Source organism: Maniola jurtina, chromosome Z (genome assembly GCF_905333055.1).
Source record: "Maniola jurtina chromosome Z, ilManJurt1.1, whole genome shotgun sequence".
In the NCBI taxonomy this organism is placed as follows: domain Eukaryota; kingdom Metazoa; phylum Arthropoda; class Insecta; order Lepidoptera; family Nymphalidae; genus Maniola; species Maniola jurtina.
In genome coordinates this window covers 4,866,393-4,893,183 of record NC_060058.1, presented here as the reverse complement: position 1 = coordinate 4,893,183, position 26,791 = coordinate 4,866,393, and the positions used below count along the sequence as shown (strand labels likewise).

The following is a 26,791-nucleotide window of genomic DNA, read 5'->3' as shown; positions in this document are numbered from 1 at the left end:
TAGATCTACATTAAGTATTCCAAAAGAGGAATTGTACAAGAAAAGCAAAGTCTTGTTTAAAACTGAAGATTGGAACTTATATTGAACTGTTTCAATAATAATAAATAATCGGACAAGGAGGAATTTTTCAATGTAAATGTTGGGCGTAACTGTAATTTAAAAAAAAAAAAACTTTCGCGTTTAGGTATAATATTAGTACGGATATATTTTTGATATAAGTAGATACAACGAATAAAACTGTTCGGAATTTCATTTTATCCGATAATCCGGTAGGGAAAGGACGATTCTGTCTAACTACATGATGCCGTGACCCGAGCCGCAACCTGGGAAGTTTCAAAAGTTTCGTGCCCGCACGGAGCACAGTGTAACACAAACTAAACTGAACACTGCTGCGGTTTGAACAAATTATATTAATAAATTTTTTTCGAGCGAAATTATGTGAAATTATGGGATTCACTCGTGATGAAAATCATAAAAATCGATATTACCTGTATAAATACTTACGTTATTACATTTAAATAAAATAACATTAATTACATTTCACATAGCGGAATATATTTTTAACCCCCGACCCAAAAAGAGGGGTGTTATAAGTTTGACGTGTGTATCTGTGTATCTGTGTATCTGTGTATCTGTGTATCTGTCTGTGGCATCGTAGCGCCTAAACGAATGAACCGATTTTAATTTAGTTTTTTTTGTTTGAAAGGTGGCTTGATCGAGAGTGTTCTTAGCTATAATCTAAAAAAATTGGTTCAGCCGTTTAAGAGTTATTAGCTCTTTTCTAGTTTTCTTGTAGAAAAGAAGGTTAGATAACCGTTAGGTTCATAATATTATGTCAATAGACAAATGTCAAGCTGTCAAGATGGACGTTGCCTAAATACATAATTATTTATTTGAAAATGATGTTTTTAAAAACTCAAATACTTTGGATCGTCGGGGGTGTTATAAATTTTTAATTTACACTTGTATTATGTAATTACACCTTTATATACCTGCATATGAAAATGAAATTGAAATATTTGACAGGATGTCCAACCAAGATAAAAACCGAGAATTTCTTTTGGAGTGTCCTCACTCAAAGTGAACTAGAGTGAGAGAACCCTTGGTTTAACCCTGAATCGACGATATATCCAAATATTAGGCTATGGATTGGTAACGTAAAATCAAAGAAAAATAAGACAAGTGTAAATTAAAAAATTATAACACCCCCGACAAGTGAAGGTTACAGTAACCAGAAAAGAGCTGATAACTTTCAAACGGCTGAACCGATTTTCTTGGATTGTAGCTAAGAACACTCTCGATCAAGCCACCTTTCAAACAAAAAACTAAATTAAAATCGGTTCATTAGTTTAGGAGCTACGATGCCAGTGACAGATACACAGATAGACACGTCAAGCTTATAACACCCCTCTTTTTGAGTCGTAGGTTAAAAATAGGGCTACTTCGAGGCTACCTGCGTCGTAGGTACTAACGTAAGGTAGTGACGTAGAAGTGCGTCGAAGACTCGACGTTTTGTTAGAAGTTCCCCAACGGTCGTGAATTGTGCTTTAGTTCATGGGAATTTACATCACGAAATTAGCGGAACGAAATTAGTTTCACGACATAATAAATTAAGAATTTCATTATCAATTGCACGTGTAAACGTCTTTACATCACAAAATTAGACGTTTACACGTGCAATTGACAATAAAATTAATATCGTGAAACTAATTTCGTAATGTAAATTCCGCTTTATATACTAAATACATGTACCTACATACTAGTATAGTACTAGTAGTAATACTACTACTATAGTACTTGAAAACAAAAAGTTTTATTTTCCAAGTTTTATACCGTAGAGCCATCTATGCAAAGTACGCAACACTGCGACAACTTCAAGCTAACACAGAAAAGGCGTCCTGTCTGTTTGGTACGTGATTTAAACATCTTGCGTTAGATGGCGGATGTAGCACCATTTCAGAAGGGCATTGATTTTTACTTTGCGTCCAATATTCACCCCCATCTAATTTAAATAAATGTACTAGTTATAAAACAGTAATTAATGAAACTATTTCTTGTATGCAATACCAACGTGTTCATCGTATCGAAGTATAGTTAAGAAGATTCCCTCTGAGCCATTTTTGACCAATTTTGACCCCTTATATTTTGTTAACCCCTGCATTTACTTAAAAATGTATTTATGCTACATTAGAGAAATTTTTCTGTTTTATTAAATTAGAAGGCAACATTTTGCAATTTATTGATAGTTTTTTATTATTGCCTAAAATACCAAAGACGATTGTTGAATTTTGGGTTTCGTGTTATCTTTGACGCTCACTACATCAAAAGTTACTTGTTCAATTAACAACAAGTGTAAATTAAAAATTTATAACACCCCCGACAAGTGAAGGTTACAGTAACTAGAAAAGAGCTGATAACTTTGAAACGGCTGAACTGATTTTCTTGGATTATAGCTAAGGACACTCTCGATCAAGCCACCTTTCAAACAAAAAAAACTAAATTAAAATCGGTTCATTCGTTTAGGAGCTACGATGCCACAGACAGATACACAGATACACACGTCAAACTTATAACCCCTCTTTTTGGGTCGGGGGTTAAAAAGAGATATATTTACTAAAGTTTTAGTGCTAATTCGTAAAAAAACGATTTGAGTAGCCAACATAGGTAAATGGGTTGCAAAACTAAATTGCGGAGCTCGTAGTTTGAAGAGCTGTTGGACGTTGGAGTTTAAAGGTGTTGGAGTGGCGATCTTGCACCGGAAAACTCACCTCTTACTAGGTAGACGTATGGCAGCCCTAAGGGCCTTTTCAGTGCGACGCGGATGACCTACGCGGACGTCCGCGACGGACGGTAAAATGTATGAAACCTCAACAACTCCGCGACGCGGACAGCTCCGCGTCGTCGCTCTGAACGCGCTGTTGAGGTTTCACATTTTTACCGTCCATCGCGGACGTCCGCGTAGGTCATCCGCGTCGCACTGAAAAGGCCCTAAGCAAGTATGTTATTTGATAAAATATTCATTGTGTAAATTAGCTCTGTCATAAAGGAGTTGCAGATGTAGAAAATTTTACTTTTATAGAGGTAGGTCTTACTCGTATCTAGGTAGTTATTCTGAAATATAAAACAAGCGAAATAACCGATTTTTATGTTTTTTTTACTACTGAAGTGGTATTGTGAATAATTATCTTAAAAGCGTCCTAAATAAACGATTTTTTTTGTTGTTGTTAACCCCCGACCCAAAAAGAGGGGTGTTATAAGTTTGACGTGTGTATCTGTGTATCTGTCTGTGGCATCGTAGCTCCTAAACTAATGAACCGATTTTAATTTAGTTTTTTAGTTTGAAAGGTGGCTTGATCGAGAGTGTTCTAAGAACACTATAATCCAAGAAAATCGGTTCAGCCGTTTGAAAGTTATCAGCTGTTTTCTTGTTAACTACCTAGTTTCTAGTTAGTTCAATTAAACTTTTACAAGTGCTTTTGAATCATTAAAATAATCTACCACTGGTTCGGAATGCCGTTTCTAGCGAGAAGAACCAGCAAGAAACTCGGCGGTTACTCTTTTCAAGTATTCAATTTACAACAATATGCCATAGACAACTTATTATCCCGGAAAACCAAACAGTCCCCACAGTATCTTCAAAAACCTACCTACGGACGAAGTCGCGGGCATCCTCTAGTCCTCAATAAATCAGTTCAGTCGTTTGGATAGTTACTCTAAACAAACAAACAGACGAACAAAAACACCCTTGCTTAGTTCGTTATTACAAAATTTAACGATCTACACTTCGTGTCTCCGCGATTGCCACTTATGTAAACCACGCCTAGGTTGCAAGAATATATCACAGGTACTGTGAATATGTAGAGATATTTGATTTAATTACCTCAAAGGTACTAATAACAATAGCTATTCGTAGTCTCAAAGGTAGATCTCATATTCATTTGTGCATTTCAAGACTTGGCTGACTGTGCTGATGCTCTTCAAATTGAAACGAGAATTCAACATCTACAAGAGAATGTTATTACATCTAGTATGTTGATTTAGAATGTATTTGTAATTAAGTTTCAAAGCGCTAAGAGGTACCTTTGTACCCATGGGCTGGTGTACCCACAGAGTGTATATTATGTATGTAAAATAAATAAAATTCTAGTGTCTGTCTGTAATTTCGAAATAACTACCTCATATTAAGCTCATATGGTTATTTGAATGATACCGTAACTGAATCACACGTTTTTCAAGCGGGCAGGGTCAAATCGACGAAAGAAATAAGTTCATAGACTGCTAAAATCATAACCCTTGCTTTTGGCTTTGCCGTAGTCGGGTAAAAAGATAATAGAGAATGGCGGCTTTATGCTCCAAGCCCCCGAGAGGTTTAATCCGCCATCGAAATCATGTAGGTATGAATAAATTAAATAACATGTAACTACAAAGTAATGCTAGCCATGCAATAAGCGCCACAGTAGCTATTATGCAAATTATCTTAAAACAGTCCGTGGATTCTTGTCATAATATTGATTCTCGAATCTACAATGGAATTGATCCCTGATATTATAATTACATTAATTAATGTCTGGCGCTGGGGTCGTAATGTGACTATCGATTTTAATTTCAACCACTTCCAAAATGGAAGAAGTTCCTATTTCAGCGCGTAATTTTTAGGTTTCCGTACCTCAAGGCAAAACGGAGCCCTTATAGGATCACTTTGTTGTCTGTCTGTCTGCATGTCTGTCTGTCCGTCCGTCGTGTCTGTCAAGAAAACCTATAGGGTACTTCTCGTTGACCTAGAATTATGAATGGCAGGTAGGTAGGTTTTATAGCACAAGTAAAGGAAAAAATCTGTTAGGTTGACTTCTAACAAAACGTCGAGGCCTCAACGTCACTGGCAGGCGTCAAATGCTAGAACATTTAACGTCGGTAGCCCAAAAGTAGCCCTATTTTTCTTTGATTTTACCTCAAAATCACACTAATATTATAAAGGCGAAGGTTTGTGTGTATGTGTGTGTGTGTATGTTTGTTACTCTTTCACACAAAAACCACTGGGCGGATTTGGCTGAAATTCGGAATGGAGATAGATAATATCCTGGATTAGCATATAGGCTACTTTTTATCCCGAAAAATTAAAGAGTTCCCACGGGATTTCGTAAAACCTAAATCCACGCGGACGAAGTCGCGGGCGTCAGCTAGTAGCCTAATATTTGACATATCGTCGATCAGGATCAAACCGAGAATTCTCTCACTCTAGTCCACTCTGCCTATGTCCAGCAGTGGATGTCAATCAATTAACTATGACGGTAAAGGTACTTAAGAGGGCTCTCTCCGTCACTCGTTTCCACTCATTTCATACAATCGTAGTTCCAATTTCATTTGAATATTAAGCAACCTAAATCCATGAAATTTTGCAGACATATTCTAGAAACTAATATCTATGTCTGTGGTTTTCCAGATTTCTGTTAAAATATTCGGTTTCAAAGTTACGCGGTCTTACAATTTTCATACAAATCTTGGAGCCCCTGTAATTTTAAAACTACATATTTTTAGAAAAATCTAAAACACCACAGACACAGACATTAGTTTCTAGAATATGTCTGCAAAATTTCATGGACTTAGGTTGCTTAATATTCAAATGAAATTGGAACTACGATTGTATGAAATGAGTGGAAACGAGTGACGGAGAGAGCCCTCTTAAGTATAAGTCTAGATACTACCACGACTTCTATCTGCAACACCGCTTGCTTCTAAGTTCTATGCATGCATATTTGTCACAAACAGATTAATCTACGGTAATCTCTTTACGGAAGTACGTAAAGTCTTTACGGAAATGTATCAAGGAGATTAAGTTGAATACTCTATACGCGTAGGTAACATCTGTAACATACAGTGCATTCAAAATATTGTAAGCTAAATGATGAGGACCTAGACAGTAATCCTTAACAGGGCTCTCTCCGTCACTCGCTTCATACAATCGTAGTTCCAATTTCATTTGCATATTAAGCAACCAAAGTCCATGAAATTTTGCAGACATATTCTAGAAACTAATATCTGTGTCTGTGGTGTTTTAGATTTTTCTAAAAATATGTAGTTTTAAAATTACAGGGGCTCAAAGATTTGTATGTAAATTTTTAAGACCGCGTAACTTTGAAACCGTAATTTTAACAGAAATCTGGAAAACCACAGACATAGAAATTAGTTTCTAGAATATGTCTGCAAAATTTCATAGACTTTGGTTGCTTAATATTCAAATGAAATCGGAACTACGTTTGTATGAAGCGAGTGACGGAGAGACCCCTCTTAAAGCTATGAGTATAAGTTGTTAATGGTATAACTTCAATGCTTCCCTTTCAATGCAGTAACGGGTATTTTCTGGGGATATAGAGAGTATTATCGTGCTGAATGCTTTATATTATATGATTTCTGAAACATTTCGCATAATTTTGTTTTATATTGAAGCTGTACATCCATACTAATACTATGCGAAAGTGTGTCTGTCTTTCTGCTAGCTTTTCACGGCCCAAGTGTTCAACTGATTTTGATGTTTGATATAGAGTTAGCTTATATCCCGGGGATGGACATAGGCTACTTTTTTCTCGGAAAATTAAAGAGTTCCCACGGGATTCTTATACGTTCTCCGTGTAACCGATTTATATGTTTGGTACAGAGATAGCTTGCGTCCCGGAAACTGACATGGGCAACTTTTCATCCCGGAAAGCAAAGAGCACCCACGGGATTTTTCAAAAAAAATTGGTTGTCTGTAAAGTCGGTTTACTGACGATAGTTGAATGTGACAACAAAGGCCGATCGCGGCGTTACCTCGCGTTACCTCCGCAGGCGAGGTAACGCGAGGTAACTCATGAGTCATGTTGAGGTAACGCCGCATTAGTCATGTTTTTTCGTGCGTGCAGCCGGCTGTATCGAATTATAAGACGTTGTCACGACAAAACCTAAATGCACGCGGACGAAGTCGCGGGCATCATCTAGTATAAAGTAAGATTTGTGTCTTCGCAGTAAAATATTTTGATTTTATTTGCGAAAGTACCTAGCTATGTACAATAGATATACTATTGAAAAGGAGAACTGGATATTATCTTAACAAACTGTGTTATCAAGACTTCAGCAAGCTTACGAACCCCTATCCTTGGCCAAACTACAAGTGAAACTTTACATCACTGAACTTTGTATGATCAAGTATAACAATCTTACTGTTCTCTACATAAAAAAAATTCTACAAGGTAAAAATAAATTAAAATTTTATAAAAAGAAAAGAGCTTATAATATTCAAACGGCTGAACCAATTTTCTTGGATTATAGCTAAGAACACTTTCGATCAAGCCACCTTTCAAACAAAAAAACTAAATTAAAATCGGTTTATTCGTTTAGGAGCTACGATGCCACAGACAGACACTCAAACATACAGATTCACAGATCTTAGATTCTTAGAAAATATTACAATAAAACTTAAAGCTAGCTTTAAGTTTTATTGTAATATTTTCTTTAGCTAAATTATCACTTAGACCAAGAAATGGACAAGATAGCTAACTATGGGCCGCATATGAAGTCACTCAAAAGACGGCGCGGAGCAGAGCTAGGCTCGGGGTATATCTATGTGATCAAATGATGACCTTACAACCTACATAGCCAAGCAGGTTGCGAAGCGGAAGTACCTAATGCGTAATGGTGCGTTATGATACTGTGAAAAAACTGATATGGGATATAATGGTTTTCATAACCCGCTTCCATGTTAGACTGCCTCATACCACTAGGTGAATTGCAGTCGAGGGGTGCCTGTAAATCTTCCAAAGCCACCATGATCCAAACTTCATTGACGCTGATCATTCTGTCCTGTGTTGGGGGCAATACGCAGAGAATTTTTCAGCTTTTATATAATAACAAAGATCTAGGCCTCGTGGGCTCTTAGTACATTAATTTTGAATTACGAATTCACTGAAACTCACACTCATTACGAACGTATGCTTGCAGCTGCCCAACGTAAGTAACGTAACGTAACGTGTACTTGAGCGAAGAAAGTTCTACATATTTGAGATAGTATGTGGAATAGAAATAATATTAAACCAAAGGAGATTCAAGCTAGAGAGACATCTCTCTTTCTCATAAGAAAATTATAATGTCGTAGATGTCTTTAAAAAATAATCAAAATGTAGGTAATTTTTTCCCCCTATTATTTCATGAGGAATACTGGATGAGGAAGGCTGAGGACCGGGTGTGGTGGCGCTCTATAGGGAAGGTCTATGTCCAACAGTGGACATCCACAGGCTAATGATGATGACGATGATCATGATGATTATTTCATGAAGTCGGTTTCTTTTTTAACTACGTATAGTTATAGTTAAAGGCTTGCAATCGACTATCACACCAAACAGTAGGGAATGATATAGCCTTAGGTGGAACGTCCCTGCCTATTCACTCTTTGAAGTTTCATGAGTAGGTATTTTTTAAAATTTCGTCATCAAAATGTATTCTAGCGATATAATAGCCTACGAGTCGGGTCTTCGAATACGTCTACAGTATATAACTTTATCTTAAACAAAAAATAAAACTCAGTCCTTACCTATAACAACATTATTTTTGTCTATGGACTATATCTGTACGTACGTAAAGTATATATGTGTACTACTTTTGGTAAGTATAATAATAGGAAAGCCTACTGAATACATGTGCGAAGTCAGAGCGTGTCAGCATATAGCAAATAAACTTTGCATAGCTATAATTCATAATATCACCTATGTTCTGATCGCTATAAAAAATTTTCAAAAGAAAAATAAAACCGACTTCAAAAACGACAAACTAAAAAGTAAAAAATAACTTTTGTTTAGCTACACGTGTAATGCACCTAGGTATGAAGTCGAGCGAGCATATTAAAACAAAATTAGAAATCCAAGAGTGAAGCTCGCCCGACTTCATACCTAGGTGCATTACACGTGTAGCTAAACAAAAGTTATTTTTTACTTTTTAGTGTTTGTCGTTTTTGAAGTCGGTTTTATTTTTCTTTTGAAAATTTTTTATTTCACAATTTTTAGTGGCCCTACTGTACTATAATATGCTGTGCCCAATTAAAACCCTACTGTTTACTAAGCTATTACACTGATCGCGAGCAATTTGCTCCTATCCATTGAGGAGTTCTGTTCTCCATCTCCGAAGATATTCATCAGATCTTCACCAAATTTATATGGGACCACCTGCACAGTATACCCTTTCAAACAAAAAAAAATATTTCCAAATCGGTCCAGGGGTCTTTGAGTAATCGGGGAACATACATAAAAAATAAAAAAAAATAAAAAAAAAAGATCCCGACGAATTGAGAACCTCCTCCTTTTTTGGAAGTCGGTTAAAAATTCAAAGTTGAGTTTTGACGTTTGTTGCGAATTTAGGATTTAATTGCTTTTGTTGTTATGAACCTTGTTTGGTTTTATTTGTATAAGCGAAATACCTACTCGGGAAAACGTGATCCAGAACTTTGTTTGTTCACCTTTAAAAAATGCTACGCTTCACGTAGTTGGGAGCTATTTTGCGGGGAAACTTTTGAAATCAGAAATGAATTTTAGAAAGTGGCGGAATTTCTACAGCTTTCATTTTCTTTGTTTTAACGTAGTCATTCAACTAACTCATTAATGCTCATTAGGTATGATCCAATTATTTATGTTTAAAATAATATTATTGCTTATTTGAGTCTTTCCTTTCAACCTTCAGCCACCTAACCCTAATTGTTCACTCAACCACCTAACCTCGGTCACTGAGACCTTTACTTGGCATTCTTTCATAAAAAATATGATTTTCAGTACAATACAATGCTTAGTTCTTAGCAAAACTCTTATTCGTGGGTTTAATTATATTCACGCCAGACGTGCTTTTAAATAGGCTCCGAAAGAAAAATCGATGCATAGGACTTACAACCATTGAGTTTTTAAGTACGGGCGTTCGTGACTGGATTCGGTCTTGTGAATCAGAGTCACGTGGTCATCGATCGCTTAGACGGGCTTAATGACAGATGAATTGTTTAAAGGTTCCTCGCATTTTGGCAACAGCGCGCCGTAGGCAGGCGCGAGTCACATCCGAACAGGGGTTAGCGGCAGAGTTTGCGGCGCGAGGGGTCGATAAGCAGTGTTGTGCCTTCCTTCGTGGTAGAGAGTCGTTCTCTGGCCCCGGAGTTGCACTTCGCGACGCGCGACAGGCGCCTGCCGCGAGTACACCAACCACCCAGGTCACGTTTGCGGACACCTCTCATCTCTGCGAAGGTCACTGATCGACTTTCAAGTAAGATCAAAATCATTCAAAACACTTTACAAACTTTCGAAGCGTGCGAAACTATTGACGGGTTAAAAAGAATGTACAACTTTTTTGAAGATTAAAATTTAAAAGTTTGTGAACTGTTTCATTAATGCTTGTATTATTCGAATTGCGTTGCGTTTTAAATTGAATTGCAGTCCGCACTAGGTTTTAAATAGTTTAGAAAATGGATCGTGTTGGCCTTATGAGGTTAAGCCATTGTGTCAATTTGGGTATTCGTATTCCTTTTCGTAGCACGGCGCGGTGCCCGCATATTTACTGAAACTATGGGGAAAATTGCGTGGAGATGGTGAAAATTTTATTTTCAGCTCACACTTACAGTTGCAATATCAATGCTATTGTTTTACGTAAAGATGCAAGACCAGTTAATGTAAAAATCAAGGAAGCTGTTTATTTATGACAAAGCTTATTTTTCTAAGCACATTTTAAGATAAAATTGAAACGGTCAGCGTTAATTTATTTCTACTATCTTGAAAAGAATTTATGGAACAAGGCAACAGGCAATATCTGGAGCCTACAATTATATTCATTATAGTGTAAAAATATCATATTTTAATCTTGAAAAAATAATCTGAATCAAGCCTTAAAACAAAGGAATGATATGAAATGTAAGACAAAAATGCCCATTTCAAATGAATACAATTTAATGAACTATTTATAACAGCTTAAATTATAATTATTTATGAAAAGAGTACACTAATGAACTCTATGCGTGAGGATTCAAATAAAATGGCTCAAGTGCGATTCGGACTTCGATACGAAGGGTTCCGTACAACCAATCATTCCGTACCGAGTACAAGATAATGTACTTATTAATTTTTTTAATTAACATGGCCGGAATTTTGAAATTTTTATTATTTGCTGTTATAATGGCAATAGAAATACACACTGTTTGTGCAGAGAAGCGCGTTAGAAGTGTTACAATTTAGAGCAAAATCCCAGTACCGCCAGACCTTACTTATTTTCTGAGTAACAAAATCTATGGGATAGAGTAGTGTTAGTATGTATTATAAATGTACGAATATAGCTGCCAACTTATGCCGTGGGCTAACTTGTTACATTAAGAGAAACTAATTTATTTCGAATTAGTTAAATTTAAAAAATTAATTTACGAAAGTGACATCTGAAAGAACTTTGACCACACGGAATTGAGAATCGGCTAATTACTATTCATTCGTTCTGTGTTTGATCACATAGTCAGGATACAGAGACGAGTATTTAATTAAAAATTTAAATCACTTCCGACTCGACCTGTGGAATATATGGGTTAATCAGTGCCGGACTAAGGATGGGCGGAGAGAGTCCACCCTGGGCCTCGGGTGTAAGGAGGCCTCCGAAGTTTAATATCAAGCCGAAATAGTTAGTGAATTTTGTACTCGCTTCGCTCGCGTTTATATTCATGGATCAGGTCATATTTTCGGTTCATTTCTGAATTTAAGAAAGATTTATTGCACAAAAGTTAGAAATATTGTATTATTTTGCTCCAATATTGCTATTTGCTTTTATGTGTTATTCATGAATAACGCCTGTTCGACGTCAAAAGTAGTAACAAACAAGCACCATAAAAGAAAGCATTGACCTCGTACAGTGAAGCCATTCCAGGCCTCTTCAGGAGGTCTAAGTCCACCGCTGGGGTCCTTATTTGACTAGAAAACAATATGATGAAGTAATATAAATTATATCTATTGCATAGTTGAGATCTCTAAACTAAACAGGAAATTTTTTTTGACGCCTGAACAGATTTTCATCAAACAAAGCTAAGGAACTTTTTTAAACGTGTGCTCTAAGTTAGAGTTTTCGAAATGGGTTGAGATAAGGAGATTCTGTTTTGCTCGGGTATAGTACAGTGGGGCTTGGGCGGCGAATTGTTCCCACCTTTCAGCAACAAACTGCAACGTATCGTGGTATAAACAAGTGTAAATTAAAAATTTATAACACCCCCGACAAGTGAAGGTTACAGTAACTAGAAAAAAGCTGATAACTTTCAAACGGCTGAACCGATTTTATTGGATGATAGCTAAGAACACTCTCGATCAAGCCACCCTTCAACAAAAAAAAAAGTAAATTAAAATCGATTCATTCGTTTAGGCGCTACGATGCCACAGACAGATACACAAATAGTAGATACACACGTCAAACTTATAACACCCCTCTTTTTGGGTCGGGGGTTAAAAAGACACGTACTTAGATAAATTTATTCCTATTCGCCTGAAACGTTATACTTATGGCTCTATTGGCCTCGTACACGGGTTCTCTCAGTAGCGTTTTCAATTGTTATTTCCAACATGTCCCTCTTAAATAATTCGACGTTTGCAAATTAAATACACCAGCAGTAGGGTGCCTTTCGTTAAATAAATTTTAACAACAACGCAGGAAATTACGTGCCAGTTTTTGCAACTCGTCGAGAGCACTTTCTGATTAAACAGCTGTAGGTACCATTGAAATTGTTACACAATAATAACACTTGACTTATGCTTGACTTACTCTTATTTTTATGATGACACAAGGATGACCTTTTTTTTTTTTGAGAGAAAAACCCATTGTGGATACCAACAGCTACGTGGTCTGGTGCAGTATACCTATATTAAAATCGAGTCGGACTCCCTACAGATTAAAATCCCTGCTAATCTTGCCAGCGGATATCGAACCAGATACACTACTGGGGTTACCATACGCCCCCATACACAGTTAAGAATTATACAGCAATCACAGTACTCCAACCAACTCAATTGTGTCCAAGTGAGGGTCATATCCAACGTCCACAGGCCGCAGGGTAGAGGAGATTCAGGAGCTGTTGATAGAGACTTGGTCTTTGATATACTAAAATACAAATACATTTCATGATGCTGCAGGGTACTTCTTAGCTGCATTTCACTGATGGTGTGCACCATAAGAGTTAGCAACAATAAAATATTAGGAACATTACTGACATACAATATGTACAAACAAAAATTATTTTTATATTTGTACTGTAATTTGAAATATGTTTTTAAGAAGAATTTTCTGAAATCTTCCTCATTAACAAATTTTAAAAGTCTTTTAGTGTAGGCAAAAACGTATTCATTCGTTTGCGCATTAATTTGCGTAACCATAACTCGTTTTCTTTCTTTGATGACGTTCTTTCACGTGGTGTTGGTTCTTTATATCTCATCTATATAAGTAGGTAGTATAAAAAGTCAAAATATGCGTTCATTCACGTATGGTTCCTTTTCATTTGATTTCAATGTGGTTTTCACAATCGTTTAAAGCCACAACATTTTACGAGGAAGGTTTATAACATCAAACACTTATTACATTAGTCTACAGAATAGATAAACGCAAGTCTAAAAAATCTAATCTTGAGCCCAGCTAACCCTTAAATAGGGCAGCTAATTTATAATCAGAACTGTCTATAACAGGAGCACAGTTCAGGATTTTGTTTCTACAGATAACTCATGTTTGTTTGAGAGATTTTCTGTATAGGTAGGTATTTCAAGCCTTATATTAAGTTTTTATATAGCTTATACGCTTAGAATTTTCTTGGATAACACTGTCAACTTGTGAAACTGCATGGAACGTGATCGATCAAAGTTCAGTGTCAGGCGTCGACGGAGTGATACAAGACCTACATCCTCCTACGTTTGTTTAAAGGAATTCAATTGAACTTTGGGTTGAACTTAGGTTATCTAGATACCTCTATAGCTGCTAGATTTGCATGCCTTCCCGTAGTCGGGTAAAATAAATGACCCACTGGTTAAAAGAAAGTCGCGTGAATAAATTACTAATACTAATACCAAATTCGTACGTGTCACTCGTAAGAAGCCCGAAGGCCGTAGAACAAAGAAACGCTTTTACGAAATTTAATTTTTGATTTAATACGTACAGTAGAAATACTTTTATACATTTTAACCTTTACTTCTCTCGGTATTTATATTGTGTCTATACTATTATTAGCCGACCCGGCTAAGGTCTTTCTTAAAAAACTTTTTTAGTGGGGGTGTACGAAAATTCAAATTTTCTAGATTCAGCAGTTCGAACTGTCTATGTGGATAGTGCTTATGCGTACTACGACGAACACATGTTGAGGGGATGCCTGATAAAATCTGATTGTAATACAGTTCCTGTGACCTGCCAGTCAGAATGCTCAGACATACAGACACATTATATGCTTGTTACAATACATTAGATCATTATAGTGTCTACACTAAAAACGAGAACGCAGATCTAGAGCATTAACCAGGCTTTCCAAAAGACCAATATGCCAACTCTTTAATTTTAAACTGACACCTTCAAATAGTTGGGTACTATATTAGTGGACTGATCAATATCGACTTCTGGTTAGTGTGTCAAATTAAATATTAATAGTTTTAAGGCTTGATATTCAGACAACATATCATTTGAATATCCGTATCCATATAATTTTTCCCTAAGTCTAGTACCAAGGTGTTATAAAATTGTCAACCTCAAGGTTTGTATGTAATAATAGGGGTTAAAGTATGAAATTGCCGTTTTATTGTAATAGGTACTTCGAATTGACATAGAACCTTCATGGTTTGAGATTTTTGAGTGAAACTTTTTTCATACGGTACCTATGTAGTTCTTCTTTTAAAAAATGTGCAACATTCGATTATCAACTTTCAGTTGTTTTTTTTATTCAGCTTAGACAATAAAGATGGATACTTCGAAAATTCGTGTGATTTTTGAATACGAGTTCCGACGCGGAACTGACGCGGCAGAAACAGCTCGCAATATTAATGTTGCGTTTGGAGAGGGGACTGCTAATGAACGCACTGTGCGATTTTGGTTTAAACGCTTTCGTGATGGAAACTTCGATTTGAAGAACGAACCACGTGGAAGACCGCCCACACAGGTGAATAACAATGATTTGAAAGAGATGGTGGAAGCCGATCCGAGCCAAACTACCCAGGAATTAGCGGCATGGTTTAAAGTTACCTTACCAACAATATTGACTCATTTGCGTCAAATCAATAAAATAAAAAAATATGACAAATGGGTGCCTCATGATTTGACTGATCTGCAGAAAGAAACATCGATGATATAAAGAGGCTGGTGGGAAGTGGCTGAATGAGGAAGGCTGAGGACCTGGTGTGGTGGCGCTCTTTAAGAGAGGCATAGGCCTCATCATCAGCCTATCCACTATTGGACCTATGTCCAACATATAGGATAGGCTGATGATGATGTGATGAGATATGTCACAGTCCCCATTCTATGGGTCCACGCACAGTCTTGCTTGTCCCAGAAGTGTCCTTGTGAAAGACGTCTTCATGGAGCGAGTCTATGAAGTGGAAAGAGTGAGTGGAGGGAGGGAGAGCTGGGCCGAGTTGCTAATGCTCGTAACGTAACGTAGGTTGAGTAGTTGAAGTTAAACGAAGAGTGATGAGGGTGAATTCGTCAGTGTAGCACATAGCACATGTAAATTACGATCATAATAAACAGACATTCTTCTACTTGATTCAGTCTGTCTAGTCAATAGCCGATTTCACTAAATGCGTTTCAACTTTTGCCTACTTTCAGCATTCCTGGGATCGAAAAAAAGGTTTTTTGCCGGCTTTTCTTGGTAGAATTTGTTTTCCGAACCGGTGGTGGAGTCTTGATATATGTTATAAGTGAAACATGATGTGCTATATGAAATAAGTGAATTAATTTCGTTTCAAAACTACAAGCTAAAACTTTAAATTAAGGTTTTTAGGCATTTCTATGGTGTTTACTTAGGTGTTTCGTCACTTCGGTGGGGAGAGGCAACTCACGCACAACAAGTGGCTACGTTTAAGTGCGGAAACCAGCCCAGAGAGAAGAAAAAGAAAGAAAGAAGAAGGTGTTTAGTTTTTGGATTCCATGTCGACGTATCTGTGCGTTAGATTTTTATTTTATAATTCATTAGCACCATTGTTCTGAGTATGTCATAGTGACGACTGGCCTTTTATCTTCAACAGGTTTGTATTTGACTTAGTAATCCGTAACTTGATCCAACAGCCGTCATTAACCTCGAATGTCGGTGCCCTTGGATACTTCACGGCTCTGTTGGCTCTAGGCCAATGTCAACTAAAAATATCCTATACTATAAATCGGAAACAGGGTTAACAATTTGAATGAAATTTTGTATTTTGGTAGTGTTGATAATTCTATATTGACAGTATTTAATTTTTTTGTACGAATGTTTATTACAATAAAAACTTTGCTAAATTTACATTAAACCTTAAAAATAGCCTTATCTAATTACCATACAAATCATGCCCGCGTGGAATGGTGCTGGCCAACAATAGTGTGTCAAAAACTTTCATCTAACTGCCAGCGACTGTACAAGGTTTTGTGGCAGCGTGGTTAGGTATTCCAATAAAACGCCACTCACATTTACGTTACACTACCAGAACTTAAAAATCAATACTTTCTTTCTACTGTGGGCTTCTGGAGCACGTCGCTCGACAGTGGTTGATGAGGATCTTGAGGAGAATGAGGCTCTCGTAGGTCCACGTAAGCTGCAGGATTTTTGATTCGTTCAAAAATTTAATTTGTCTGATCCAAATGGTAGCTGTGTAAAAGTTTTCTTAATAGTTGTTTGCTAGCCAGCATCGGCGAGTAGAAATTGCATGCCTCTACAGTTTTAACTAAATACAGATAGGTAAACATTAATTAATTACATAAAATGTACCTATGGAATATACCTATTATCATATATACGATCGTTTAGAAACCTTCAATCTATTTGAAACGAGGGCAAAAAAAAGTTATAGACGGACATGTTATCTCGTAGCCTGGTGCTACGCGCTCTACTGCCTACGATTTAAATAGAAGTGCATGGACAGTGGACAGGCTGTGAGATATGGGCCATACATTGATTTATATACGTTTGGCGCATAATCTAACCACTATAGTCTATCCATGGAAATAAGTGACTAGTGAGTATAGCGAGCTCTCTGTCACGTAATCCCATACAAATGACAGAGCCAAAGATATGATATCTCATACTTGCACAGTGGGGATGTTTAAATTTTGTGCTAGAAAGTAATAAAAATGACTATCCACATTAATGTGCAAGTTTTACGCTTATGCTAGTTATCTTAAATGATAACCTATTACTACATGAGGCCATCAACTTCACTCGCGTGGAATTAGATTTTTTTAAATCCTGTGGAAACTCCATAATTATTCATGGGAAAAAAAGTGAAGAGTCAAGCTATATCTATGCGTATACAAATTCCGGCAAAATTAGTTAAATAAATAGCCCGTAAAAAGCTAGCAGACAGACGCACTTTCGCATTTATAATATTAGTATGGATGTAATCATAGCCGTAAACCGCCTAAATTTTTGTTTAAATAGGCAAGGCTATTTACTGCATAGTGCCATAAATTCTAGACATTACGACTGAGCGGAAGTGTGACGTTTGAAGCCAAGTGGAGCCACTTTCAGTAAAACTCATTTCCTTTCCTAGGAAGATAAGGCAATTACCTGACGATGGAATAGCAAGGCCCGTCTGTGAAAATCAGCGTGAAATTTTAATGATTGTTTTCCCGCGATTTGGGGAGTTTGGGCTGAGTAATAAATACTATAGAAACAGAGCTAAATTAATACAAACGGTCCAATGCGAGTCGGATTTGAACACGAAGGCAGGAAGGACGGAGGCTTCGGCCGTGGCTAGTTACCACCCTACCAACAAAGCCGTGCCGTCAAGCGATTTAGCGTTCTAGTATGATGCCGTGTACAAACCAAAGAGATAAGGGTACTGCCATATCCTTTCCAGGTTAGCCCGCTTCCATCTTAGACTACATCATCACTTACCACCACGTGAGATTGCAGTCAAGCGCTTACTTGTACATGAAAAAAAAAAACTGTGCTAGTGTTCTTTTTTTTTGCAAGTAGCTTTTGCATTGCTGGAACACTGTATGCCCCTTGTAGTATGTGAAATCATTTCTAAATTATTCAGTCTTGCAAGAAGCCCGGAAAAGCTCCTGCTTAAGCAATACATTGCGTTTCTAGACAAAACACTGTGTTGATTATTGTGTACTAATAACTAAGTACTTCCATATGCCATGGTATCCACAGAGCCTGATGAATGATATTTATTTTATGTTATATATTATGTAATATAGCTTCCGGTTCCCTGTCAGCACTGGCTTATTTAGAAGTTTCCCCTTTCCCCATATATTGGTGACTTTGGACGTAGCCTTATTGATAGAAAGATAGATAGAACACTTTATTGCACACAAAAACACATGTAAAGAAACACAACACAGAAAGAAGAAAACAGAAAAACAATTGTGGTGCAAAGGCGGCCTTATTGCTTGGAGCAATCTTTACCAGGCAACCTTTGCTGAAAGGAGAAGCTAGTGTTGGATAGTACCAAGTTGCAAGGAATTTTTAAAATTTATATATTTAATATTATATATATATGGCAATATAGTTAGTTAGTTTTGCGCACTACAAAATATATTACAAGTACTAGGCGTTTGTATGTTGCGTGTAGCGATGCGTTCACGCACCAACGCACCCCTGCTTTAGATGCAGATCGATAACGAGCACGCGTTATATTTCATTATTACGTTTAGATAAGGCACGCTAACTAGGGAGCATGGTGGCATGTATTTTTAACCCCCGACCCAAAAAGAGGGGTGTTATAAGTTTGACGTGTGTATCTGTGTATCTGTGTGTCTGTGTATCTGTGTATCTGTGTATCTGTCTGTGGCATCGTAGCGCCTAAACGAATGAACCGATTTTAATTTAGTTTTTTTTGTTTGAAAGGTGGCTTGATCGAGAGTGTTCTTAGCTATAATCTAAAATAATTGGTTCAGCCGTTTAAGAGTTATCAGCTCTTTTCTAGTTTTCTTGTAGAAAAGAAGGTTATATAACCGTTAGGTTCATAATATTATGTCAATAGACAAATGTCAAGCTGTCAAGATGGACGTTGCCTAAATACATAATTATTTATTTGAAAATGATGTTTTGGAAAACTCAAATACTTTGGATCGTCGGGGGTGTTATAAATTTTTAATTTACACTTGTTTAAACCATCGCGCTGCGTGATAGCAGTTGCAAGTAGTAAGGGTTTGATTATAAAAACCTCCATACCATTATCGCTGCATTGTGTTGATAAAAAAATACTGCTCTAAAAAATGATTTCGTTTGGCACTTTTTCCACTAATGGTGCTTACACCAAGGTCTGCCAAGGTCTGTAGTAAAATAACAAAACATATTGTATTTTGCTTACATGTCATGTGTAAATTAAAAATTTATAACACCCCCGACAAGTGAAGGTTACAGTAACTAGAAAAGAGGTGATAACTTTCAAACGGTTGAACCGATTTTCTTGGATTATAGCTAAGAACACTTTCGATCAAGCCACGTTTCAAACAAAAAAAAATATAATTCATTAGTTTAGGAGCTACGGTGCCACAGACAGATTCACAGATACACATGTCAAACTTATAACACCCTTCTTCTTGGGTCGAGGGTTAAAAATCAAGTTGTGACAGTACTCGCTGTGATCAACCCATCGCCGGCTCAGTACTGAGCACTGGTCTCCTCTCAGAATGAGAAGGATTTTGGCCATAGTCCATCACTTGTGACAGTTATCATATAATACAAAACTAGAAAAAATATTACTTGGCTCTAGCGCCTGTTAACAGGCGACGATCTCGTAGCTTCATCTATACTAATATTATAAATGCGAAAGTGTGTCTGTCTGTGTGTCTGTCTGCTACGTTTTCACGGCTTAACCGCAGAACCGATTTTAATGAAATTTAGTACAGATATGGGATATATCCCGGGGAAGGACATGGGCTACTTTTAATCCCGGAAAATCAAAGAGTTCCTATGGGATTTTAAAAAACCGAAATCCACGCAGGCGAAGCCGCGGGCATCCTCTAGTTATTTAGTAATTAGTAAGTATGAAGTTTAGCAAGTTACTAATAGTCGCCTGTAGATACGGCGTTTCCACTGCGTATATCGCATTTGAAACTTTAAACTCTAGAATTAATCAGTAGTTAATTGGGTGTATGAATATATTTAAACAATCCAACTTTTTTATTTTATTTTTAATAATGGGGGTAAACCATCATCATGGGTTTGGTGAGAGGTTGTCTTGAATTTATATCCACTAAAACCGCCTTGGCGGTCATACTCAGCGTATCTATTCACCTAGTAGGTGTCTGCGCTACATTTTTTTTAGGGTTCCGTACCTCAAAAGGAAAAACGGAAACCTTATAGGATCACCTTGTTGTCTATCTGTCTGTCTGTCCGTCCGTCCGTCCTTCCGGCCGGCCGTCCGTCCGTCCGTCCGTCATGTCTGTCAAGAAACATATAGGGTACTTCCTGTTGACCTAGAATCATGAAAGGTAGGTAGGTAGGTCTTATAGCACAAGTCATCTCGAGGTCGTCCACGCGGACCCTTTCAGGTCCCGGGGTGACTGGTCAGGGCGATGGCCAAAGTACAGGAATAAATGTGAAAACCGCGAATTTGTGGTTACATCATTAAAAAAAAATTAAAATGTGTTTCAATTTTCAAAGTAAGATAACTATACCAAGCGGGGTATCATATGAAATTGCTTTACCTGTATATTCTAAAACAGATATTTATTTATTTTTATGTATAACAGTTTTTGATTTATTGTACAAAATGTTGGAAAATACCCGAGTACGGAAACCTCAATGCCCGAGTCTGACTCGCACTTGGCCGATTTTTTGAAAAGGCTATGACTTCTTGCAACCTCGGTCCACCTTGTTTACCCCGTTCCAAGCTTAAAAATTACTATATTACTTTCAACTCTGTTGAGCTTATTAAACTCGCGGACTATGTTCCTAACTCCATTTGCGTTAGGTCCTTAAATAAATATGTAAAGTGGGAATACCTGATAATAATCCATTGCGTATGTGGGCTTCTACATAAGGACACTTAGAAGAACTTAGGCGGAACTAACAATGAGCTTTTAAAACTTTGTTATTTTTAGACGACTTTGTTGTTCTAAAGCCTTACGATAGCAAAGTAATACCGAGTTGTAATGAAAATATCACATAAATGCCCAAGGTGAAAATGAGGGTTTCAATAGCCACGGTCGAAGTCTCCATAACCGACCTGACGAGTCGATTTAGAAATTTAATTTCTCAGATTATCTCTATCGAGAATCGAACCGAAGACTTCTCACTTACAAGATTTATGCCAGCAAGATTATCTGTCTGTCTATCTACTACTTCTTACGAGCGATGTGATTGAAATTGTCAGAGTACTCGTACATACATGGTATTACATTACATTAACCTTAGGTTTATTTAACGCTAGGAAAAAAAAGGAAGAAAGGAAGGGAGAGTTACGTTTATTATAAAAAGAAACCTGAGGGCTAGATGAAGTGGCGCAGAGCCGAGTCTTTTTGATAGTAAATTAAACACAGTTTTATGTATTTTGTGACTTTTGGTTAAAATTGGTATACTGAAAATGAAACACGGACAAGATTCAAAGGACCACTCGCTTTCGCCTGAGTGCACCCCGCGCAGGTCCTTGTGTCAAAGTAAATAAAGCTTGCTTTGAGTTGTTATCTAGAAAGATCGTTTTAGCTCCATTTCATACTCTCAGGCTGAGAGCGCACTTTGAGTTTGCTCAGACTTAAGGCTCTGTTAAAACGAGACAGCGTTATACTGGCATAAGTCTGTCTCGTTAAACTTAAGTCTAAGCAAAGTCAAAGTGCGCTCTATAGATTTTAACCTAATGAATAGACACCTTCTAGGTAAACGCGTCCCATCTTAGACCACATCATCACTTTCCATCAGGTGTGATTGTGGTCAAGCGCTTGCCTATAGTGAATTAAAAAAAACCTGAGTGTAAATTGCGTCTGAGTCCGACAGAATGAAGGTAAGAATAAAAACACGTTAGGTATAATTTGATACCTCGGTTTGGAAGTGTAACGATTCCAAGAATTCATAATATGAGAATATAATAAAACATGTGTAAATTAAAAAAAATTATAACATTCCCGACAAGACGTGAAGGTTACAGTAACTAGAAAAGAGCTAATCCAATAAAATCGGTTCAGCCGTTTGAAACTTTCAAACGGCTGAACCGATTTTATTGGATTATAGCTAAGAACACTCTCGATCAAGCCACCTTTCAAACAAAAAAACTAAATTGAAATCGGTTCGTTACTTTATGAGCTACGATGCCACAGACAGATACACAGATAAGTACACACGTCAAACTTATAACACCCCTCTTTTTGGGATCGAGAGTAGCTATAATCGAAGAAAATCGGTTTAGCCGTTTGAAAGTTTTCTTATAGAGGTTTTTGTGTCGAAGAGTTTTTTAAATTTTGAGTTATCACTTTTAGGTTTTCACTTCAGACGGCAATTCCCACTTTATTAGCAATCTTTAGGAGCTATTTCTGATATTAATCTTAAACTCACTAAACAGACTTGTTGCATTTTGAAATTGCGCTAGTGCATTGTTCCCATTGAATTATATTTCGATGTTCCCAAGCACGTATACGTAACACCAATACCAAAGTGCAGTCGTCAATTCTGCGGTTAAGCGCTTGTGTGTGACGTGACACCATTAATTACCCAATTGTCCAATGCCGATGTCACGGATTTGTCCAAAATTCCACGAACATTAAACAATTCACTGCTTAAAATAACGGAGTATTTCAAATAGAAATTAAATACAAACCAATTTTTAACCCCCGACCCAAAAAGAGGGGTGTTATAAGTTTGACGTATGTTGTATATCTGTCTGTGACATCGTAGCTCCTAAACGAGTGGACCGATTTTAATTTAGTTTTTTTGTTTGAAAAATGGCTTGATCGAGAGTGTTCTTAGCTATAATCGAAGAAAATCGGTTCAGCTGTTAAAAAGTTATCAGGTATTTTCTAGTTTTCTTAAAGAGCTTTTTGTGTCGGGGGGTTTTTAAATTTGAAGTTATTGTTTCACACATTATCGTGTTTTTTCTAGCGAATAATTTCGTATAATAAACTGTTTGGCTTCTAATTTGTTTTTAAATGCAATCTTTAAAAGGACGCTGAAAAACTAGGGAGTAATTCAATTAACATGTTTTTTCCCATTTAATGGCTCTTCACTCTATTAACTTTTTCATAACAATATTGCATGTCGAGCACTACGTAGGTACCTACTCCATGTTATTTACACATACACTCATCAATAATCATTTTTTTGTTGTTTTTACATAGAACGTAAGAACTATGTGACTTTTTCGCATAAAAATCATTGCAATGGGGTGCTGGTCTCAATCAATAAACTTTATAGTCGTAGAATGGCAGTTGATATTCCTGATACCTACTTATAGTTATCTTAGGTATTAATATTTAATCTCTGGATATCATGTTAACTTTTGAATGCCTGTGATTGAATGTGAATAAAGAATTAGGTGAGGTAGGTTATGGCAATAATAATAATAATTGGCTTGAAAACTAACCTCTTTATTATTATAACCAAGCATCATGGTGAAAATGCAGCACAATATTGAAATTGGAATAAATACACGATGGATAGTTTACCCATTTGAGTGCTATTAATGTTGAGCACTAAATGCATTTCCATTGTAGTATTCTCTATCTAAAACATCACCAAACAATATTAGCAACAACCTATTTGGTTAACAAATTAAATATACCACAATAGAGCTCTGTTTTTGATCATTTAAAAGGTTAATTGTTAGGTATTAATTGAAATATTTTATTGTTTCTTAACATTTTTTTATGACAGTAAAACTTTAAGCTAGCATTATCTAATTAGAATCGTGCCAGCATGGAATGGCGCCAAGAATACCTACTGGCTGCATTTCCGCGATGGACTGCCAGTCTGATCCGTTGCGTAAAAAATCAGCCAGCCCTATTGTCATTAGTTGAGGCTATGAAATATCTCGTAACATTTTTTAGCACTAAGACTCCATGGCCCTGTGTCTCTATGGCAAACGGAACAAAAATGTAACTCTCGATAAGAGAGGTATTCGACCATTTCTGCTGCGGCTCCCGGTCTTGATGCTGTCTCTCTGACATACACGTTTCATATACGTTTAAATATGTTTCGAAATAAAAATCATAATATAATTTAATTATGCTACATTGCTGAAATAAGATACGTCCACAGAGAAGCACCTATCTCGAGAAGAGGTGACTTTTACCAGTACCAGTACCAGAGGTACCAGTGACTTTTGGCAGTGGAAGAGGTTGTGAAGCTTTTTCAAAAAAAAATTCTAAAGAAAAATGATAATATTGGATAGAATTAGGCGTTACTTTGCGGAAGTTCATGTTTAGCAAGAAACAGTTAAAAATTATTTTGCTATAATCCGCCAACAGATCTGTTGGCGGATTATAGCAAAATAATTTTTAACTGTTTCTTGCTAAAAATGATAATATTATGTACACAACAATGATAGAAGGTGAGATTTATATACATGTTTAAATAAATATTATACCATAATACGTATTGTAATAAACCGATAGGTTTTCTCTGTCTCTAATTTATACTATACTGTAACTTTGACACATCTAAACGGGGAATTTCTTACGACCTGTTCTTTACCTAATTTCCGCAAGTAGACACCGGACAAGAGAGTAGAAAATCTAATTTTACTGTGAACAAAGAAATAAAAGAGTAACAGTCCTTATTCTTGGTTAAACTTGAAGTTGGAAACTGCCACGCTATAGTTACGAAAATAGGCGAGGCATTGCTGAATCTTGAAAAACTAGACCAAAAAACATAAAAATCAAGACCTTGAAAATCAAGACATTTTCTCCTAAGCTCTATAATTTTAGAATATAATTTAAAAAAAGTTAATTTTTTTCAATATGTAGGTAAACTCTATTTATTAGTTCACCAAGCTTAATAAAATTAATTTTAAGATTGCAAAAGTGTACGAACTAACTCCTGATAAACTACATAGTTACTACATGATGCCCGCCCATCCGCGTGGATTTAGGTTTTGATAAACCAAGTGGGAATTTTTTGATTTTCTAGGATAAAAAGTAGCCTGTGCCCTTTACCAAATTTTAAAGTTTTTATTAAAATCGGTTAAATGGATCAACCGTGAAAAGCGCTAGCAGACAAAGATATTTTTACTCTTATAATTTTATTAGTATAGATATTCGTTTCTTAGAACTTTCAATGTCACCGGGTACAATTCGCGTAACCTTTCAAAAGCACTTTGTAAAAGTAAAACAAATTTATAAAACGTTTCCATTTCTATTTCAAAACTTTTTATTGAAACCATGAACCAACAGTACCTGTGTATTGTTTCATTCAAGGTTTTATTCTTTCTCCGGTGTAAATGAAATAAACAAAAGTTAATGGATTTTTAAAATATTTATTGGACTTTACTTGTACAGGTTTTTTTTCTAACACTGAATTCAGACAAGACTGTCTGATTAAGTGTACCTATTGTATGAATGGCCCTAAGAAACTTTAAAGAGACAGCAAAGCCGTGGCGCCAAGAGCGGACTATGGCCTAAAACCTTCTCATTCTGAGAAGAGACCTATTCTCAGTAGTGGGCTGGCGATGGGTTGATCATAGTAGTGTTGATAGTCAGAGTATCGTTTGTTTGATTGATGTAGGGAGAATCTACCGTTCGTTTGGTTGCTATGCGTAAGTTTTTATTAGTCGTTGGGTCTTGGATCTAGAAGTTAGGTCTTGTGGCTAAGAAGTTTCGAGATAAGGTAAGTAAGTGTACTTATTATCTAGGTATGTCTTCAATTCACGGCCCAGGCCTTTTCAGAACTCAGCTCTCGCATAATTTCAATATGTTGAAGGCTACTAGGGGATTAGTTGTTTCTAATCATCTTTTCTATTACAGTTGCTGGATGTTCGTAACATAGGTACTTATGTATATTTTAAATTCCTATTTGGCCTGATCGTATATTGGCTGTTATGAAAGTAATAATACGTAGCTATGGAGAGTGCTTCCGTAAACCGGACATTGGAACTCCGTGTGAATTCTGAAAATGAGTTTTCACAATATTTATTAGTTACCGTATTATCTATACATTGACAATTGGAAAGTATTTGGGCTGCAGTGTTAGATTAAATTCGTTGTTCTGGTAGAATATTATATACATCGATGATTATTTCACTTTCAAAGAATGTTATATTATGTTGACATGTTGACATGTTGTGACATAAGTTGTAACCGTTGTGTTTTACGAGTAACTCTTGATGTGCTTTGTATGGCTGAGATAGGTACCTACTCTTAAGCTTTCTGAAGTTTAATTAAGTTGATTGAAATCAACGAACGGCGAAAAATTCTTGATTCCATTGTTCCATCATGAAATTATAAATAAATAAACGTGCTGAGGGTGGGAATACTAGGGCAATCACCTACTGCATAATATACAGTTCCTTGTACTACTCGTACAATTACTACACTAGACTTATTTTCATAGCTTTGAGGTACCATTGCTCTCGAAGTTGAATATGATCAGAATCCTCTTACCCTTGAACTAAATTTGTTTGTATAGTAATTTTATACTTTTAATACATTAAATATATTTTCCATGTTGTTTACT

At 36.5% G+C, this 26,791-nt stretch overlaps 1 protein-coding gene and 1 long non-coding RNA gene across 2 annotated transcripts in view; one reads left to right on the top strand and one right to left on the bottom strand.

The window, feature by feature from the left end:
• Positions 1-5,184: 5,184 nt before the first annotated feature.
• Positions 5,185-24,096, bottom strand: LOC123880231. The gene is made up of 3 exons (XR_006799189.1): positions 24,085-24,096; positions 24,002-24,007; positions 5,185-5,249 (listed from the first exon to the last, which is right to left on the bottom strand). It is a non-coding gene; the product is annotated as an uncharacterized LOC123880231 (long non-coding RNA).
• Positions 10,140-26,791, top strand: part of LOC123880230 (probable cationic amino acid transporter) — a 98,604-nt gene continuing 81,952 nt past the window's right edge. The window contains exon 1 of the mRNA XM_045928229.1: positions 10,140-10,263. The gene's annotated coding sequence lies outside the window, so the exon portion shown is untranslated. The remainder of the gene's footprint in view (positions 10,264-26,791) is intronic.